At 47.1% G+C, this 22,315-nt stretch overlaps 1 long non-coding RNA gene across 1 annotated transcript in view; it reads left to right on the forward strand.

Annotated features, from left to right (window-relative positions):
• LOC139059406 (uncharacterized) overlaps positions 1 to 19,447 on the forward strand; it is a 33,261-nt gene extending 13,814 nt beyond the window's left edge. The window contains exons 2-3 of the long non-coding RNA XR_011514141.1: positions 18,762 to 18,894; positions 19,224 to 19,447. This is a non-coding gene — a long non-coding RNA (uncharacterized lncRNA). The remainder of the gene's footprint in view (positions 1 to 18,761; positions 18,895 to 19,223) is intronic.
• The last annotated feature ends 2,868 nt before the right edge of the window (positions 19,448 to 22,315 follow it).

A 22,315-nucleotide genomic window follows, 5' to 3' on the forward strand; every position in this document is an offset into this window, starting at 1 on the left:
TACAAACTAAGTTGCATCATGTTTTAGCGCACCTTGTGTATATGTATTGTCCAAAGGTAAACATTGATACTAGTCTGTGCCATTTTTTCCCTTAGTCTTCTTTTTTTCTTCATTTCGTGTTTCTCTTGGCCTGAAGAACCTAGCGTGGTAGCTTAACACGAACATATGCTAACTAGCCCTATTCCTCGCCTTATGTAACCTCTTTGCTCTTTACACCATCTCGCTTTGTTGTGGCCTTGCATATGTTCTCTGTCGCTTGTATTCAATAAACATCCATCTGTAAATTACTCTTTTGTGTGGTGTAATGTCACCAACATGCTGTTGAGTAGTGAGGCAAGTGAAAAAGACAACCAAGGTCATTCTGACCTGATACGCCGCACCCATTCTTTTTTTTCTCAATCCAGGTTACGAGATGTTGTTCTCTACCTTTGTTCTGACTATAAAGTTCCAATCTTGCTTCATCGGTGGCTCAGAATAAGCTTCGCCAAAGATCTATCGTGCAGCGCCTCTTTCTGCAGCTTCCAGCTGCTGCCTCCATGGGACAGAAATTGTCCGTATCTTGCGCCATTCACCTACACTCCCACATTGGCTTAAGCTGCAGCCAGGGTGACAATTCGCAGCCCCCGCAGGGGCGTCTGCGTCAGCAGGCGTTTGGTGCGTTGCGACACCACGGACCCGAGCACACGAGGGTTGGACCCTCCCGCGTGTAGCCGTGCGCGGCTTAGCCGTGTCCGGGGAAAGGGGGATCCTGGAGGTTGAGCCAATGCCGGGTGTTTGGACCTTTACGGCCCCCCGGCGGCGGCAACACACCTCTTTGGCCTCTGCTTCACGTAGACGGCACCCCCGGACTGACCCACCCGGGGGAAATCGGTAGTTGCCTTTTCCTGTCTCTCTCTTCCTCTAGTCTTCGTCTTTCTCTCACTTTTCATCTTTCCTGTCTTCTCCTAGCTTCCGTTTACTTCCAATTTTTCCAGGCAGCAAGGGTTAACCTTGTGTGAATAACCAACCTAGGTTATCTCATATTTGGTTATAGTGATAACGTACAGCTGGCGTTTGCAGGACCTGTTTTTACAGTCCCTGTAACGTCCCCTTGTAGGGCTCCACGGTGGGTGGTTGGCGTTATCGCCGAAAATTACATTATTCTATGGCTAGTTCCTTCCCTCCCCTCCTTGATCGCCCTCACAAAAGAGGGCGCACCGAAGATGTGTTCAAGTTCTTTGGTCGTGAAAGACCCAACTTCCCACGGTATCATGTCATCCACTCTGAAAAATCCGATAAGCAAGTACGAAATATCTCCCCTTTTCTAGTTTCCAAGTCCTTAACTGATGTCCTTGGTCCAGGCTACAAGGTATCAAGGCTGGCAAGTGGCGATCTCCTGTTAGAACTACATGACCAGAAACAATACGAAAAGTTGCCCAGTCTAGTGTCATTTGGGGATGTTCCATTGACAGTAACTCCTCACCGCACTCTGAACACCACCCGCGGCGTTGTGTCTGATGACGATTTGCTCCAGCTGACAGAAGCTGAGCTCTTGGAGGGCTTTAGTGAGCAGAACGTTGTCAATGTCAGAAGAATTAAGATCAGAAGGGATGGTAAAGAAATTCAAACGAAGCACCTAATACTCACATTCGGTTCAAGTATTCTGCCCGAGTCTGTAGAGGCCGGGTACATCAAGCTCCGTGTCAGACCATATGTACCGAACCCCCTAAGGTGTTTCAAATGCCAGCGTTTCGGCCACAGCTCGCAGAGCTGCCGAGGCCGCCAAACATGTGCGAAATGTAGTGCCCTTGAACACGCCACTGAAGCATGTAATAACTCTCTCCACTGTGTAAACTGTGACGGGGATCACGCCGCGTACTCGCGGTCGTGCCCCTCATGGAAAAAGGAAAAAGAAATTGTAACTATAAAAGTAAAAGACAATATTTCGTTCAAAGAGGCACGAAGGCGGGTATCATACCTGCCCAAGAAAACCTTTGCCGATGTGGCGCGTCAGGGGGCAGCGTCACAACGGCCTCCGGCGGCTGTCCGACCCTCAAGCAGTGAGTTGGCAGTTACGCCATCTGCCCCCGCGGCGGTTGCAGCTAGCGCTGCTCCGTCAACCGAGGAGAAGGGATCATCGACCCCGAAGGTGGGTGCAGCCGAGGCTGCCTCAACCTCCCAGGTCCCTTCCAGCGCTGGCAACGGCCGGCGCAGCCAAATCCCCCAGGGAACCCCATCGACCTCCGGGCTGGTGGGCGCAGGGGTCTTGCCCTCAAAGGCGGGACTCTCCCTGGTGACTTCTCGCTCGCAAGAGCAGGTGTCCGGCGCCTCACAAGAGGCAATGGACACTACACCTATCCTCCAGGGGCGCCAAGCGCCTAAGGAGCGGCGAGGTTCACTCGAACGCTCCAGAAAGGGCAAAACTCCCGTTACAGGGCCTCGAAAGGGCTCTGTAATTTAATCACAGTAATTTCCATAAACACTACTTCTGTTTCTGTACACACAGCACATATTATCACCCAATATGGATACACAAATAATTCAATGGAACGTCAGAGGTCTTCTCAGAAACCTTGATGACGTGCAAGAGCTCATTCAAAAACACAATCCAAAAGTGCTGTGTCTACAGGAAACACACTTAAAACCAAAACACACTAATTTTCTTCGACAGCACATTACTTTCCGCAAAGATCGCGATGATGCTATGGCATCATCTGGCGGTGTTGCCATTGTAATTCAAAAAAGCATAGCGTGTCAATGTTTACAGCTACGAACGGCCCTCGAAGCAGTAGCGGTTCGAGTTGTCCTGCTGAACAAACTCATCACTATTTGTTCGATTTACGTACCCCCGCATTACCAACTAAACAAACATGAATTTCAGTCCTTGATAGATCAATTGCCAGAACCTTATCTTGTTCTTGGCGATTTCAATGCACACAGCAGCTTGTGGGGAGACTCTCGTATTGATGCGCGAGGTCGTCTCGTTGAGCAGTTCCTTTTTTCTTCTGGAGCGTGCCTTCTTAATAAGAAAGAACCCACATATTACTCTCTTGCAAACAGAACCTTTTCGTCAATAGATCTTAGTATAGTTTCCGCGTCTATACTGCCCGAACTCGAATGGGAAGTTACGAGCAATCCTTACGGGAGTGATCACTTCCCCGTACTGCTAAGAACATCTAAAGAAAATGAATTTCCTCCACAAGCCCCTAGGTGGAAGATACATACAGCCGACTGGGAGAAATTCCGAACACTTACTAACATCTCGCTGGCTGATATGTCTTCTTTAGAAATCGATGCAGCTGTGGAGTACTTTACAGCCTTCATCATAGATGCCGCAACTAAATGTATATCACAAGTAAATGGATTGGCAGGCAAACGGCGTGTCCCCTGGTGGAACGATGATTGTAGGATCGCTCGTAAGAAACAAAATAAAGCGTGGGGGTTGCTACGCGCCTCCCCCACTGCGGAGAATCTTATCAATTTTAAAAAAGTAAAATCCCAAGGCAGGCGAACCCGCCGACAGGCCAGAAGAGAGAGCTGGCAGAACTTTTTAACAGGTATCAACTCGTATACAGATGAGGCCAAAGTCTGGAACAGGGTTAGTAGAATAAGAGGGCGACAAACATACTCCCTCCCTTTAGTAAACACACAAGGTGAAACCCTGCAAGACCAGGCAGATTCACTTGGGGAGCACTTTGAGCGTGTGTCAAGCTCAATCAATTATTCCCAGTCCTTTCTTCAACATAAAGAAATAATAGAACGTCAGCCAATCATACGGAAATCCAGGCAGAATGAACAGTATAACCAGCTTTTCCGTATTGCCGAGTTGAGAGCTGCCTTGAACACATGTAAAAGCACTGCACCGGGACCAGACAGAGTCATGTATGACATGATCAGGCACCTACATACTGACGCACAAGTTACACTTCTTACACTATACAATACTATTTGGGCTTCGGGATACCTCCCATCCACATGGAAAGAAGCGATTGTGGTTCCTGTCCTAAAGCAGGGAAAAGACCCTACCTTGGCGGCTAGTTACCGTCCGATAGCTCTAACTAATTGTCTGTGTAAGCTTTTTGAAAAAATGATAAATCGCAGACTTATACATTTCCTTGAGCTCAACAATATACTCGATCCTTATCAGTGTGGATTCCGAGAAGGGCGGTCCACAACCGATCATCTTGTGCGCATGGAAGGAAATATCCGCGATGCCTTTATACATAAACAGTTTCTTCTATCGATATTCCTCGATATGGAGAAGGCATATGACACGGCATAGCGTTACGGGATCTTACGAGACCTGTCGGAAATTGGCATCCGTGGAAATATGCTGAACACAATTGAAAGCTATTTGACAAATCGTACCTTCCGAGTAAAAGTCGGCAATGAACTCTCACGTCCCTTTACGCAAGAAACTGGTGTACCCCAAGGAGGCGTGCTCAGCTGCACTCTCTTTATCGTAAAGATGAACACGCTACGTGCTTCACTACCACCTGCCATTTTTTATTCCGTATACGTAGATGATATACAAATAGGCTTCAAATCCTGCAACCTTACAGTATGCGAAAGACAGGTACAGCAGGGCTTGAACAAGGTTTCCAAGTGGGCAGACGAAAACGGATTTAAGGTCAACCCCCACAAAAGTGCTTGTGTTCTCTTCACAAGAAAGAGAGGCCTGGTCCTAGATCCTTGTGTAGAACTGGGCGGACACCAAATTCCTGTCAGCAAAGAACACAAATTCCTTGGTGTTATTCTTGACTCTAGGCTCACTTTCATTCCTCACATAAAACACGTTAAAGAAAAATGTCTAAAAACAATGAACCTACTTAAAATCCTATCATACACAACATGGGGTAGCGACAGGAAGTGCCTGTTGAATCTTTACAGGAGCCTAGTTCGGTCGCGAATAGACTATGGAGCCGCAGTGTATCACTCTGCCGCCCCGAGCGCGCTAAAGATGTTAGACCCCGTGCACCATCTGGGAATCCGTCTGGCCACTGGGGCATTTAGAACAAGCCCTGTTGAAAGTTTGTATGTTGAGTCCGATGAGTGGTCACTCCATTTTCGGAGAACTTACATCAGCTTCAACTACTTTCTGAAAGTGTGCTCTAATAAGGAACATCCGTGTTTCACAACCGTTAACGACTTGACATGTGAAACACTTTTTCATAACAGACCCTCTGTGAGACTTCCTTTCTCACTGCGTGCAAGAGAACTTAGCACGGAAATGGATGTCCCAGTTCTCGACCAACGCCTAATGCCTCCAGCTAAGCCAGTACCACCCTGGGAGTGGCAGCTGATAGAATGTGACACATCCTTTGTACAGGTCACTAAACATGCGTCAGAGACACATATCAAAATGCACTTCCTGGAGCTCCAGTACAAGTACTCGTGCACAGAGTTTTATACAGACGCTTCTAAGTCGCATGCCGGGGTGTCCTACGCAGCCATTGGCCCATCCTTCTCGGAATCCGGTGTACTGCACCCTGAAACAAGCATATTTACGGCTGAGGCCCATGCACTACTGTCGGCTATGAAACATATCAGAAAATCAAATATTCAAAAAACAATTTTATTTACGGACTCCTTAAGCGTGGTAAAAGCCTTGAATTTCACACTGTAAACACAGAAACCCCGTAATTATTGAGCTCTATTCCGTCCTCTGTAGAGCGTATATGTCTAACCAGCATGTCATTATATGCTGGGTGCCTGGACATAGGGGCATCGAGGGTAACGTTCTCGCAGACCAGATGGCCACATCAATTTCATTGCATACAGTCAGTCCTACTGCTTCGGTCCCTGTCACGGACCTGAAGCCTTTCTTAAGAAGGAAACTGCGAAACCACTGGCAACGTAAGTGGGACGCAGAAGTAAATAACAAACTGCACGTGATAAAGCCACAGTTAGGTTCTTGGCCCTCCGTAACAAAATCACGGCGAACAGATGTCCTATTCTGTCGCCTCAGAATAGGACACACATTTGGTACACACAACTTCTTACTCACTGAAAATGATCCTCCAACCTGCGGTAGATGCGGGGAGAGGCTGACCGTCCTCCATGTCCTCCTGGAGTGTCGGAAAGCCGAATCTGACAGAAAGAAACATTTTCCGTTAGCATACCGGCAGCATATTCCCCTTCATCCTGTAATGTTACTCGGCCCAGAACCGCTCTTCGACACTAACGCAGTCCTAAGTTATCTGAAAGATGTTGTGTTGCATGTTGTTAGCCCGACATGTTCGTAGCGTCTCCTCTCTTCAGAGGATGGCGCTACGATAGTTCTTTCGTGTAGCACGTGCCTCTAGGCCCTTGTGTTTCAAGGGCTCTGGCGAGGCAACAGTGCTCCAGGCAATTTTTACCACCTCATATATTTTCTATTCTGCACACATTCTTTTACGATGGATTTTAATGTTCATAGTATTCGTCATCTGTCATCGCCATAATTTTATAGCAAGTAGATTTTACGCACTTTACAGCGAATATTTTTAGGCCACTTTACAGCCAAGTCACATCTACATAATACATCGTCAACATCACCACTTGTCATGGCGCTCTTTGGCCAAACCTGGCCCTTGCGCCATTAAACACCACATATCATCATCATCATCCTGGAGGTTGAGCCGATGCCGGGTGCTCGGACCTTTAAGGCCCCCCGGCGGAGGCAACACGCCTCTTTGACCTCTGCTTCACGTAGACGGCACCCCCGGACTGACCCACCCGGGGGAAATCGGTAGTCGCCTTTTCCTCTCTCTCTCTACTCAAACCTTCGTCTTTATCTCTCGCTTTACATCTTTCCTGTCTTCTTCTCTCTTCCATTTACTTCCTTTCTCCACGGCGGCAAGGGTTAACCTTGTGTGGATATCCTACCTTGGGTACACCATATTGGGTTATAGTGATGGCGTACGGCTGGCGTCGTGCAGGCTTGTACACAAGCTGTGCCGCGTCCCCTCGTTGGGCTCCGTGGTGGGCGGTCGGCGCTGTTGCCGAACATACACATTTTCCTATGGCAGCGCAAGCCTCTGTTGTTTATGATCGGCGTCTGAAGAGATGCCGCACCGAAGTGCCATTTCAATTTTCCTTTCAAAGCAACGCCCCAACATTTCCAAAGTACTATGTAGTGCATAGTGAAAGCAACATTCCGGTAAGGAAACTCTCTCCTTTCCTGGTAGCGAAGTGTCTGAAAGACAAAATCGGACCAACATACAAAGCATCCAAAATGTCTAGTGGGGACCTCCTCCTAGAACTGAATAACAAAGATAAAGCAGATAAGCTCTCTGAACTTACCAGTATTGGCGAAGCGACAGTGACTGTTTCAGCCCACAGAACACTTAATACAAGCAGGGGAGTAATATCTGAAGAAGACTTCATTGGTTTAAGCGACGAGGAACTGCTGGAAGGTTTCCAGGAACAAAATGTCACCAAAGTACAAAGAATAGTAATCCGAAGAAACGATCAAGAAATCCCCACCAAACATGTTATACTCACCTTCGGAACAAGCGTAATGCCTACTTCACTCGATGCAGGTTATGTCAAAGCCAATGTGAGACCGTATATTCCGAATCCCAGACGGTGTTTTAAGTGCCAAAGATTTGGACATGCCTCACATGCATGCCGAGGACAAACAACTTGTGCTAAATGCAGCTCCAACGACCACCAATCAGAGAATTGCACTTCTTCGCCACATTGTGTTAACTGCAAGGGAGATCACCCAGCTTATTCGCGGTCCTGCCCTTGCTGGAAAAAAGAAAAAGAAGTCATTGCACTAACTGTTAAAGAAAAAATCTCGTTCTTCGAAGCCAGAAAAAGACTGTCGTACCTTCCCCGAAGAAGTTATGCCGAAGTGACGCAGGCGGGGGCAGCGTCACAGAGGCCTGCAGAGTCCTCCGAGCCCACGCGCAGTGGTGCCGCAGTGACCCTCCCGCCCCCGTGGTGGAAGCAGTCAGTACTGCTCCACCCTCTTCGACGGCCCTGCAGACACTTGCCCCGCAGGGCCCCAAAATCAAACGAACCCCAAGGCCCGAGGCACGTGTCTCGGCGCCTAACTCTCGGTCCTCCAGCGCCTCAGAGAGAGCGATGGAGGTCGACGTAAAAACCTCGGTGTCATCGACACCCAAGGACAAGCGCTCTCTGGAGCGCTTAAAGAGGGATAAACTCCCAATAACTACTCTAAATAAGAAGGCGATAACCTGAAGGTTATCGCTCCTTTGTATCACCCTTCTTCAGATCTAAGTCACCTAATATCTTTTTATCTCCTATTCAACTTTTAAAGCCATTTTTTACCCTTCAATTCCATAATGGCTTTTATTATTCACTGGAATTGTAGAGGTCTTTTACATAACTTAGGTGACATTAAAGACCTGTTATTTAACTTCTCTCCTGTGGCCTTATGTTTACAGGAAACAAACCTAGGTGAAAAACACAAACATATATTAAAAGGCTTCACTGTTGTACGGCGCGACCGTACTCAGATGAACCGGCTTTCGGGTGGTGTAGCTATTGTTGTGCAGGGCGGTATTGCAGTCAGAGAAGTTCCGATTACCAGTCACATAGAAGCCGTTGCTGTCACTGTCATAACTCACAAAACCATCACCATTTGCTCCCTGTATATCCCACTCCACACCCATTTTACCACTAAACACTTGGAAAATATAACGGGTCAATTACCGGAGCCATTTGTTTTAGTGGGGGATTTTAATGCTCACGGTACTCTTTGGGGCAGCACCAAAACTGACCAAAGAGGGCAAATGGTTGAGGGTTTTATTCTATCAAATGGTATCTGCCCTTTAAATTCAGGTGCACCGACATACTTTTCACCGACTTCCCGCACTTTTAGTTGTTTAGATTTAGCGTTTTGCTCACCGTCTCTTTTTAATGATCTTAAATGGGAAACCATCGACAATTCTTATGGCAGTGATCACTTGCCCGCAATCATCAAATTTTTATCATCACCACCAACCATAGTCACCAGGCCACGCCAGTGGAAATTACAGCTAGTTGACTGGCCGACTTTTACGGAAAACGCGAAACTGGAAGTCGTCTTTTCCCAAGAACTAAGCATCGATGAACTTAACAAAAAATCAGTGAGGTGATAATCTCTGAAGCAGAAAAGGCAATACCCCAGTCATCCGGTATTGTACACAAAAGGTTAAATCCCTGGTGGACGAACGAGTGTACCGAAGCCAAAAAGAAACAAAATAAGGCCTGGGGAATCCTACGTCGGTACCCCACTTATAACAATCTTTTAAATTTCAAAGAGGCCAAAGCCAAAGCACGATTTATGCGAAGGCAGGCAGAGAAATCGTCATGGCAAAAATATGTATCTTCCATCAATAATACGGTCACGTCAAAACGAATGTGGGACCAGGTAAGGAAATTTAAAGGAGAGTACACGTCATACACAATACCACTACCGACATGTCCAGGCACACAAACAACACTACAGGACCAGGCCAACTCATTAGGTAAACACTTTTACAACATCTCCAGCTCAGCACACTATTCAAATTCATTCTTAAAATATAAAGAATCGGCGGAGAAACAGAGACTGCCCACCAATGGGGCTTCAAAGGAACCTTACAATAAATTCCTGACAATACAAGAACTGAACAGGGTTCTCTCTGCCGGTAAAAAAACAGCAACAGGTCTTGACCGTGTGCATTACACAATGTTGGCACACCTATCTCAAGCATCAGCAGAAACACTTCTTAAATTTTTCAACAAGATCTGGGAATCTGGAGTAATGCCTACAGACTGGAAAAATGCAGTAATAGTGCCTTTTTTGAAACCAGGTAAACCCGCAACGTCCGCAAGCAGCTACAGGCCCATTGCCTTAACAAGCTGTCTAGCCAAATCCTACGAGAGTATCATAAACATAAGGCTCACATTCATCCTTGAATCACGGAACCTGATAGACACGCACCAGTGCGGATACAGAAAGGGCTGCTCGACAACTGACCACCTCGTACGACTAGAACATGAAATACGTAACGCGTTTCTACACAAACAACACTGTCTCACAGTATTTTTCGATCTAGAGAAAGCGTATGATACCACGTGGCGGTACCCCGCAGGGGCGTCTGCGCAAGCAGGCGTTTGGTGTTTTGCGACACCACGGACCCGAGCACCCGAGGGTTGGACCATCCCGCGTGTAGCCGTACGCGGCTTAGCCGTGTCCGGGGAAAGGGGGATCCTGGGGGTTGAGCCAATGCCGGGTGCTCGGACCTTTAAGGCCCCCCGGCGGAGGCAACACGCCTCTTTGGCCTCTGCTTCACGTAGACGGCACCCCCGGACTGACCCACCCGGGGGAAATCGGTAGTCGCCTTTTCCTGTCTCTCTCTTCTCAAACCTTCGTCTTTATCTCTCACTTTACATCTTTCCTGTCTTCTTCTCTCTTCTATTTACTTCCTTCTTCTTGGCGGCAAGGGTTAACCCTGTGTGGCTATCCAATCTTGGGTACACCATATTTGGTTATAGTGGCGGCGTACGGCTGGCGTCGTGCAGACTTGCATGCAAGCTCTGCCGCGTCCCCTCGTTGGGCTCCGTGGTGGGTGGTCGGCGCTGTTGCCGAATTTTTATACATTTTCATGGAAACTTCTTTCCCCAAACTTCCTGATCGCCCTCAGAAACGAGGGCGCACCGAAGACCTCTTTCAATTTTTCGGACGACAAGTCCACAACTTTCCTCGATTCCACGTCATTCACTCAGAAAAGCCAGACAAACTAGTGCGATCCATTTCACCGTTGCTTGTTTCCAAGTCTTTGACCGAAGTTTTCGGTACAGGATATAAGGTGTCGAGAATGTCAAGTGGCGATCTCCTTTTGGAGCTCCAAAATCAGAAGCAGTATGAGAAGCTGCCGAAACTTGTGTCATTTGGGGAGACCCAAGTAACAGTAACCCCACACCGCACCATGAACACAAGCCGCGGTGTTGTCTCGGACGATGACTTGCTGGAGCTCACTGAGGATGAACTCTTGGAGGGCTTCAGTGACCAGAACGTTATCAATGTTAAAAGAATTAAGATCAGGCGTGACAGCAAAGAAATCAAGACCAAACACCTTATATTGACCTTCGGCTCAAGTATTCTGCCCGAGTCTGTAGAGGCCGGGTACATCAAGCTCCGTGTTCGGCCATATGTGCCAAATCCCCTAAGATGTTTTAAATGCCAACGCTTCGGCCACAGCTCGCAGAGCTGCCGAGGCCGTCAAACTTGTGCGAAGTGCAGTGCACACGAACATACTTCTGAAGCTTGCGTGAACACTCTCCATTGTATAAACTGTGAAGGCGAGCACGCCGCATACTCGCGGTCGTGCCCGTCCTGGAAAAAAGAGAAAGACATAGTCACAATCAAAGTAAAGGAAAACATATCATTCAAAGAGGCACGCAGGCGGGTAGCATACTTGTCAAAGAAAAGCTTTGCCGAAGTGGCGCGTCAGGGGGCAGCGTCACAACGGCCTCCGGCGGCTGTCTGGCCCACAGGCAGTGAGTCGGCAGCTACGCCATCTGCCCCCACGGCGGTTGCAGCTAGCGCTGCTCCGTCAACCCTGAATGAGGGATCATCGACCCCGAAGGTTGGCACAGCTGAGGCTGCCCCGGCCTCCTCGGCCCCTTCCTGCGTTGGCAACAGCCGGCGCAGCCAAATCCCTCTGGGAGCCCCATCGACCTCCGGGCTGGTGGGCGCAGGGGTCTTGCCCCCCAAGGCGGGACCTTCTCTAGTTACTTCTCGCTCGCAAGAGCACGTGTCCGGCGCCTCACACGAGGCAATGGACACTACACCTAACCTCAAGGCGCACCAAGCGCCGAAGGAGCGGCGAGGCTCACTCGAGCGCTCCAGAAAGAGCAAAACCCCGATTACAGGGCCTCGAAAGAGCTCTGTAATCTAAGGCATCTTTCCGTTTCCGTAAACACAGCACCAACTTACTTTAAATATGGATGCACAAATCATACAGTGGAACGTCAGAGGTCTTCTTAGAAACCTTGATGATGTGCAGGAAATCATCCACAAACATAATCCAAAAGTGTTGTGTTTACAGGAAACACACTTAAAATCTAAACACACAAACTTTCTCCGTACGTATGTTACGTTTCGCAAAGATCGCGATGATGCCGTCGCATCATCGGGTGGTGTTGCGATTCTTACTCATAGAAGTATTGCGTGTCAGCCTTTACAGCTACAAACGCCCCTTGAAGCAGTGGCGGTTCGAGTTGTCCTACTAAACAAACTCATCACCATTTGCTCCCTTTACATACCCCTGCATTACCAACTGAACAAACATGAATTTCACTCCTTGATCGATCAATTGCCAGAACCTTATGCTGTTCTTGGCGATCTCAATGCGCACAGCAGCCTGTGGGGAGACTCTCGTATCGATGCGCGAGGCCGTCTCGTTGAACAGTTCCTTTTTTCGTCCGGTGCGTGCCTACTAAATAAGAAAGAACCCACATATTACTCTCTTGCAAACAGAACCTTTTCGTCAATAGATCTTAGTATAGTTTCCGCCTCTATACTACTCGAACTCGAATGGGAAGTTACCAACAATCTTTACGGAAGCGACCACTTCCCCATACTGCTAAAAACACTTAAAGAAAAAGAATGTCTACCACAGGCTCCTAGGTGGAAGATCGATACAGCCGACTGGGAGAAGTTCCGAAACTTAACTAGTATCTCATGGAATGACATGTCTTGTTTAGGAATTGATGCTGCTGTGCAGTATCTCACAGCCTTCATTATAGATATTGCATCTAAATGCATATCAGAAATAAATGGCTTGGCATACAAACGGCGTGTCCCGTGGTGGAACGACGACTGTAGGATCGCTCGTAAAAAACAGAACAAAGCGTGGGGGTTGCTACGAGCGTCTCCCACTGCGGAGAATCTTATTAACTTTAAGAAAATAAAGTCCCAGGGCAGGAGAACCCGCCGACAGGCTAGAAGAGAAAGTTGGGAGAAGTTTTTATCGAGTATGGCCTCATCTGTATAGGAATTTAAAGTCTGGAACAAGGTTATTAGGATAAGAGGGCGACAAACATATTCACTACCTCTGGTAAACACACTAGGCGATACACTAAAAGACCAGGCAGACTCACTTGGGGAGCACTTTGAGCGAGTGTCGACCTCAACGCACTATTCCCAGTCCTTTCTTAAACATAAAGAAATAGTAGAGCGTAAGCCAATCATACGAAAGTCTAGGCAGAATGAACCGTATAATCGGCCTTTCGGTATTGCCGAGTTGAGAGCTGCCTTGAACACATGTAAAAGTACTGCACCGGGACCAGACAGAGTCATGTATGACATGATCAGACACCTACATACTGACGCACAAGTTACACTTCTTACACTATACAATACTATTTGGGCTTCGGGATACCTCCCATCCACATGGAAAGAAGCGATTGTGGTTCCTGTTCTAAAGCAGGGAAAAGACCCTTCCTTGGCGGCAAGTTACCGCCCGATAGCTCTAACTAATTGTCTGTGTAAGCTTTTTGAAAAAATGATTAATCGCAGACTTATACATTTCCTTGAGCTCAACAATATACTCTATCCTTATCAGTGTGGATTCCGAGAAGGGCGGTCCACAACCGATCATCTTGTGCGCATGGAAGGAAATATCCGTTATGCCTATATACATAAACAGTTTTTTCTATCGATATTCCTCGATATGGAGAAGGCATATGACACGGCATGGCGTTACGGGATCTTGCGAGACCTGTCGGAAATTGGCATCCGTGGAAATATGCTGAACACAATTGAAAGCTATTTGACAAATCGTACCTTCCGAGTAAAAGTCGGCAATGAACTCTCACGTCCCTTTACGCAAGAAACTGGTGTACCCCAAGGAGGCGTGCTCAGCTGCACTCTCTTTATCGTAAAGATGAACACGCTACGTGCTTCACTACCACCTGCCATTTTTTATTCCGTATACGTAGATGATATACAAATAGGCTTCAAATCCTGCAACCTTACAGTATGCGAAAGACAGGTACAGCAGGGCTTGAACAAGGTTTCCAAGTGGGCAGACGAAAACGGATTTAAGGTCAACCCCCACAAAAGTGCTTGTGTTCTCTTCACAAGAAAGAGAGGCCTGGTCCTAGATCCTTGTGTAGAACTGGGCGGACACCAAATTCCTGTCAGCAAAGAACACAAATTCCTTGGTGTTATTCTTGACTCTAGGCTCACTTTCATTCCTCACATAAAACACGTTAAAGAAAAATGTCTAAAAACAATGAACCTACTTAAAATCCTATCATACACAACATGGGGTAGCGACAGGAAGTGCCTGTTGAATCTTTACAGGAGCCTAGTTCGGTCACGAATAGACTATGGAGCCGCAGTATATCACTCTGCCGCCCCGAGCGCGCTAAAGATGTTAGACCCCGTACACCATCTGGGAATCCGTCTGGCCACTGGCGCATTTAGAACAAGCCCTGTTGAAAGTTTGTATGTTGAGTCCGATGAGTGGTCACTCCATTTTCGGAGAACTTACATCAGCTTCAACTATTTTCTGAAAGTGCGCTCTAATCAGGAACATCCGTGTTTCACAACCGTTAACGACTTGACATGTGAAACACTTTTTCATAACAGACCCTCTATGAGACTTCCTTTCTCACTGCGTGCAAGGGAACTTAGCAGGGAAATGGATGTCCCAGTTCTCGAGCAACGCCTAATGCCTCCAGCTAAGCTAGTACCGCCCTGGGAGTGGCAGCTGATAGAGTGTGACACATCCTTTGTACAGGTCACTAAACATGCGCCAGAGACACATATCAAAATGCACTTCTTGGAGCTCCAGTACAAGTACTCGTGCACAGAGTTTTATACAGACGCTTCTAAGTCGCATGCCGGGGTGTCATACGCAGCCATTGGCCCCTCCTTCTCGGAATCCGGTGTACTGCACCCTGAAACAAGCATATTTACGGCTGAGGCCCATGCACTATTGTCGGCTGTGAAACATATCAGAAAATCAAATATTCAAAAAACAATTTTATTTACAGACTCCTTAAGCGTCGTAAAAGCCTTGAAGTCGCACTGTAAACACAGAAACCCCGTAATTACTGAGCTCTATTCCGTCCTCTGTAGAGCGTATATGTCTAACCAGCATGTCATTATATGCTGGGTGCCTGGACATAGGGGCATCGAGGGTAACGTTCTAGCAGACCAGATGGCTACATCAATTTCATTGCATACAGTCAGTCCTACTGCTTCGGTGCCTGTCACGGACCTGAAGCCTTTTTTAAGAAGGAAACTGCGAAACCACTGGCAACGTAAGTGGGACGCAGAATTAAATAACAAACTGCACGTGATAAAGCCACAATTAGGTTTCTGGCCTCCTGTAACAAAATCCCGCAGGACAGATGTCCTATTCTGCCGTCTTAGAATAGGACACACTTTTGGAACACACAACTTCTTACTCACGGGAAACGAGCCTCCAACCTGTGGTAGGTGCGGGGAGAGGCTGACCGTCCTCCACGTCCTACTGGAGTGTCGGGAAGCCGAACCCGAAAGAAAAAAACATTTTCTCTTAGCGTACAGGCAGCACATCCCCCTTCATCCTGCTATGTTACTTGGTCCAGAACCACTCTTTGACACCAACGCCGTCTTAGGTTTTTTGAAAGATGTTGTGTTGCATGTTATTAGCCCCATACGTTCGTAGCGCTTCCTCTCTCCAGAGGATGCCGCTGCGATAGTTATTTTAAATAGCACATGCCTCTAGGCCCTTGCGGTTCAAGGGCTCTGGCGAGGCTGTAGTGCTGTAAGAAATTTAACGTCTCGCATATTTTAAACAATGCATCATTCTTTTACGATGGATTTTAATCTTCACAGTCTTCGCCATGAATCATCGCCATAATTTTTTAGCACGTAGATTTTACGCACTTTACAGCAACTATTTTTTTAGGCCACTTTACAGCCAAGTCACATCTTCCATAATACATCGTTAACACTACCATTTGTCATGGCGCTCTTTGGCCAAATCTGGCCCTTGCGCCACAAAACACCACACATCATCATCATCACCACGTGGCGGTATGGAATTTTAAGAGACCTGGCTGACTTGGGAGTACGTGGCAGAATGCTAAACTGTCTATCTGATTTTATGGCAAATAGAACATTTCAGGTGCGTCTCGGCACAATTTACACAGGAAAATGGCGTTCCACAAGGTTGTATTCTGAGCACGACTCTTCATAATCAAAATGAACTCTGTTAATAAGATCATACCATCCTCTGTGATGCACTCGATATATGTCGACGATTTGCAAGTGGCTTGCCGTGCCTCAAATCTACCCACTTGCGAAAGACAACTACAAATAACCATAAATAACCTTACACAATGGGCTGATAATAATGGATTCCGGTTTTCAACAGACAAAACTGTTGCAGTTCTCTTCTCCCAGAAACGAGGGTTACACGTCAATCCAGTCCTCACATTGCATGGTACAACCTTGCCGGTCAAAGAAGACTACAAATTTTTAGGCGTAACATTTGACACAAAGCTGAACTTCCTGGCCCACATTAACACAACTAAAATTAAAGCAAATAAAGCATTAAATATCCTCAAGGTGCTATCCCACAAGCACTGGGGATCTGACCGAACTTGCCTACTACGTATATACCGGTCCCTCGTACGTAGCATCCTCGACTACGGTAGTGTAGTTTATGGTGCAGCTAGGCCGTCATACATCAAGCGACTGGATCCAGTTCATAATCTCGGCCTACGACTGGCAAGCGGCGCCTACAGAACATCGCCTGTCCGAAGTTTATATGTTGGCTGCAATGAGCCGTCCTTACAGCAACGCAGAGCACTACTTAGACTTTCCTATGTACTACGAATTCGATCATCACCACAACATATATGCTACAGCATCGCTACACAGTGCAAATCAAGGACACACTACACAAGCAAACCGAACATGATTCGACCACTAATCTTACGATACGAAGAATACTGTCAGGCTTATGATGTTCCTCACGAGGCCCTGCAGGTTGCTGAAAGGCCACCAAGATTGCCAGCATGGTACAACTTTTCACAGCTATGTGACTGGACACTAACACATCTGAAGAAAAAAGACATTCCCCAAGAACACATAATACAAGAGTTCCGAGCTATACAAGAAAAATATAAACATTACACGGAATTTTACACCGACGGCTCCAAAACACAAGAATACGTAGGTGTCGGAATAATAACGAAAAATTGGCAAAATAGCATTCGGATAAATAATTTTTCTTCAGTGTTTACCGCCGAAGTTTTCGCAGTATGGACGGCAGTAAAAAAAAATTACCAGTGACAAGCAGACGAATACTATCATATATACCGATTCGTTAAGCGCACTCAGAGCTCAAACGTTAACTCCGCGTCCGAACCACTACTTGGTGATATCCTAAACATGTTGGCCTATAACGAATATGGAAGAACCATACGATTCTGCTGGGTCCTAAGCCATGTCGGGATACCAGGGAATGAAGCAGCAGATAGATGCGCGTTCATGGCAGCACACAAAAGTATAACACAAACAACACTTCCATACAAAGACAGTATCCGAGCTATTCATAAGGCCCTGACATTAAACTGGCAACTAGAATGGGACTGTTGCACAAATAACAAGTTTCACACAATAAAACCCCAGCTTAGAGAATGGAAGTCATGCTGTCACCAGCAACGCTTCTATGAGGTGATCCTATGTAGACTCCGAATCGGGCGTACACACCTGACACACAATTTTCTACTTAAAAACGAAAACCCGCCAACTTGCGAGAAGTGCCATGAAACACTCACCATAATGCACATTATTATGACATGTCGAAAAATTGAAACACAGAGACAAAGGCTTTTACAGAATCTCTACAACTTACACATACCTTTACACCCCGCATCAATACTCGGAGACGAACCGCTAGTGCCCTTCGCTGACTTGTTCAGCTTTCTAGAAGAAACCGGTTTTCTACACAGACTCTAAGGTAACACAGCTTCCACTGCTTTAACATCTGAATTCTTAATATCTTGTGGCTGGCGCAGCATGGCCTTAGTCGCTTTTGCGCCATTAAACCCGAATTAACTAACTAACAATTCGCAGCTGAGAGGGGCGATAGCAGCGTCAGCATTGCTTCATATTTCATCACTTTTATCTGTGTATATTGTTCGCTTTTATCGTGTAGCACGTGCCCTTTTCATAATACACCTCTGCCTTAATCCGGGCCTTACAGTAATAGTTTGTTGCATCACGTTTAAGTTGCTTCTCTTATCATGCATCTCTGATTTACACAGGCACTAAGAAGTTCTGAAATAAAACAAACTGCGGAAGTTTGTACACTTTCCGTTTACTAGAACCTGGGTTGCAGTGCATTTTTTACTGTGCTAAATGCATGATCCTTACTTGAAACCCTTTAGCCCACTGCTTGAAGTGTTGAAGCAGTGTTGACAAGCACATACAACAGTAGCAGCAAACTGTGAAGCTTGTTGCAAGCTGTATTTGCTGACCATTATCACAGGTACTTTTTAGTGGATGTCTAAGGCACTTGTCCTAACAAGCAATACTCGAACAGAACGCTACATAACACCGCAGAAAAATTGAAGCCTAATAGTAAAAACATTCGCAAGCTAGTTCTACTGTTCTAAGTAGTGACACCATCTCATCAGCTTTGTTTAACTGTTTCAAGTAATATTTACTTTTATTTCTGTTCTTTTTTCTGTCATTTTGAAGCTTAGTGTAAGCACTTTAAACCTTTTTGTTACCTTCTGAAAGCTTGCCATGAGGTGGCGCCGGTCATCTTTCGGTATCTTGTTGTGTGCAGCCAAAAGCCAGCGCCACTGAGCTTGGATGACATGAAAGATGCACAGCAATTGTGTTGCTGAGGGCCAGACGTCACAAAGGGCATCCTTCTCCGCCCTGGAGTTGTTAGTCATGAATGCTGTCGGAGCCTGCAGGTAAAAAGGAACCTAATGAATCAGCGCTTTAATAGATGAGCCCTGCATTTCCTTAATATATTATTATTCCATATAAAATCATGCAAGAACTTGGTCTCATAAGCAAGGTACAAATGCATTACTTCATGCTGTCTTTGGAAAAGAAACATATAATGTTACTGACATAAAAGGCCTGTTCCAAATGTTTACATATATTTATGGTATCTACTCGCATAATGATAGCACTTTTGTGTCAAAAAAATTGCCGCAAATTCAGGGGTGCGGTCATTACGCGAGTTGAATTTCCCGCGAAAAGAAAACATTTTTTTTTCATCCCACATTTGCTGCAGGATGACAACAGGTCAACAAACAGGCGGCTGCCGCTGTAACAGTGCGGGATCCCAAAACAAAAATGGTGGCCGGCAGAGCAAGCCGAACGCGCTGAACGTGATTTTTTTTCTTTTCATGAGTATATTACGCGCATTGAAATAGTTTCTTTCATATCAGTAGTGAATAATATCGTTCACATCGGCAAGTCTGCGGCAATAACGTAGCCATGTCCACTTTGAGGGGACAGAAACAGAGATGGGCATGCTTAGCTGCCAGTGACAGAAACACATGGCAGGTATGCTGCAGAAACTGCGGCATTTGTCTTCACTACTATCCTAAACAGCACGTTTCCGCTAAGGGTGGGTGAATATCTTAGCTGTGTTACAAGCGTCAGCCTATGAATAGGGTACACTTATAATGTATCGTAAACGTGTAAACATGGCTATGATTGCGGCTCGCGATTTGTCGCGTGCCCACGAGCGCAGACGAGAAGAATCAAAAGGCGCCTTTTTTGTTGTTCCTTTTTTTGTTTTTGTTGTTGACCACAACCATTATAAAGCCTACAAATGATAAAGCCAAGGCAAATTTGGTTGTACCTTTTTTTTCACGGAAGTGTGCAAAGTGATGAAAGGAATAAAATGTGGCATTCGCTTAAAAATGTTTGGTGCATGCAGACCACTTAGTATGTCTTGAACAGTGCTTCGCGTAGCATTCGACAGACGGTAAGCGCGATCATCATTAGCTAGGCTTGGCACACGACGTATCGCTGCGGCAAGTTCGGGGTGTGATTATTACACTGGAAAGAAAAAAAATTGAATTTTGACGACAAAATTCAGGGGTGTGATCATTACATGAGTGCCATCATTATGCATGTAAATTTGGTGTATATTGTCACGTGGTGGTGACGTTGAATAACACAGTAGCAATACTGTGAACAACAAAACTAACTTTTATTGGGCGAACCTGTGCCCACAAAACAGGCTACACTTATAGCACAACGATAGCGGCGAACACAGTCGGCGATCGTCGAAAAATCTGATCAGCGGGTCAAGCGCGTCGGCTTTTATACAGCAGTCATCGAATGTTCCAGATTAATCGTTGGGACCCGCATGCCTTCTACAAAGTTCTACACCATTCGTGTCAAGCGATGAAATCAGATAACACAAAGTTCGGCGACAACAAACAGCGGATAGAAGCATCGATAACTTTCCAGAAACTTCTTTTACATGCAGGCGCGTCTTGCGCTGCACGATAACATTTGTAAGGCGGCCAAACCTGGTCGCCCGATAAAGACAAGTACACGTGTCATTACCCCCCTCTTAAAAAGCATCGACCCGATGCTGCAAAGAAACGAATGTAATAAACAAAAGCACTCGTAGCAAAGAAAAGAACAAAAATGGCGAAGTTCGTCAGCGTCCGTAAAAGGGTTTAAGGCGCACCACGTGCACCACTTCAGATCGTGCGCGGCGCCGCTGTGAATGTCAAATGCCGTCTGGCACGACCTCATAGTCCAGAGCGCCAATACGTCGGATGACCTTGTAGGGTCCGAAATAGCGTCGGAGTAGTTTCTCACTGAGTCCTCGTCGGCGTATCGGCGTCCAGACCCAAACACGGTCGCCAGGTTGGTACTACAAAGGCTCTACGACGAGGACGACCGCCAGGCGTCGTCGTCCTCGTCGTCTTGCGGCGGGGGATCGATGGGAGCGCGCGATAAGCAGTCGGCGTCGGAGTGTTTTCTTCCGGACTCGTATACTACCGTGACGTCATATTCTTGCAGTCTGAGGCTCCACCGTGCCAGACGTCCTGAAGGGTCCTTTAAGTTAGCTAGCCAACACAATGCGTGATGGTCACTGACGACTTTGAATGGCCTGCCATAGAGGTAAGGGCGGAATTTAGCTGTAGCCCAAATGATGGCGAGGCATTCCTTTTCAGTCGTAGAATAGTTGCTTTCCGCTTTTGACAGCGACCAGCTAGCATACGATATCACCCTTTCAAGTCCTTCTTTCCTCTGGACTAGGACGGCACCGAGGCCTAGGCTACTGGCGTCAGTGTGGATTTCGGTATCGGCGTCCTCGTCGAAGTGTGCAAGTACCGGCGGCTACTGCATGCGTCGTTTGAGTTCTTGAAACGCCTTGGCCTGCGGCGTTTCCCACTTGAACGCGACATCACATTTGGTTAGATGTGTTAGCGGCTCCGCGATGCGTGAAAAGTCCTTGACAAAGCGCCTATAGTAGGCACACATGCCAAGGAATCTGCGCACTGCCTTTTAACGCGATAGCGTTAAGGAGCTCGTGTCGCAGAAAAGCCGGTGTCGTCGGTGTCGGCGTCCGCGGCGTTGACCGTGAGCGATAAATCACGGCAGGCACTTCATAAATAAAAAGCAACTTCCAAGATGGGCTGGGTGGGAATCGAACCAGGGTCTCCGGAGTGTGAGACGGAGACGCTACCACTCAGCCACGAGTTCGATGCTTCCAAGAGGTACAAACGCGCCTCTAGTGAATGCGGTGTTGCCTTCGAAACGAGCCGTGGAAAGTTATACTGCGGTGTACATCGGTAATTATGAACATGTAACTTACAGAAGTCGCAATTACACGAGTAGCGAAGTGTGTTTCGCTGCGTTTCTTCTGCGCTTTCCGCACACGCAGAGCCATCTTGCGGCAAACACAGAAGACCCCCTCCTCTCCATGTACGGCGCTGCCCCGACAGATGGCGCGCCACGCGCGCATTGGAGCTGTCGCGGCTCGGACTCTCTCCCCTGACAACGCTTCGCCTTGCTCCCTCTCTCTCTCTCTCTCTGCAGAATCAAGCGTCCTTCCTTTCTTTAGATCACTATCTGTCTATCTCTCTGCCCGTGCCGATCACGACGTTTGGCTGGCGCGCATCATTTCCCCCTCCGAGATACCGAGTTCTTTGGTTCGTTCCGCTTGCTCAGGCGCACGTTTCGTTGCTGCGCCGAACGCCGCGTTGCTCGACCATATGGCTCGACGCTCACCGCGTCCGATGCGGGGCGCCTCGTAAGTGATGGCTGCCCTGTAGCTCATTGTCTTACACCCTTTGGCGGGTCGACGGGAATGCTGTCGCGTTCCACTCTTGAAGGCGAAGCTTAAGCGTC

The sequence above is a fragment of the Dermacentor albipictus genome, chromosome 1 (genome assembly GCF_038994185.2).
Source record: "Dermacentor albipictus isolate Rhodes 1998 colony chromosome 1, USDA_Dalb.pri_finalv2, whole genome shotgun sequence".
NCBI lineage: Eukaryota > Metazoa > Arthropoda > Arachnida > Ixodida > Ixodidae > Dermacentor > Dermacentor albipictus.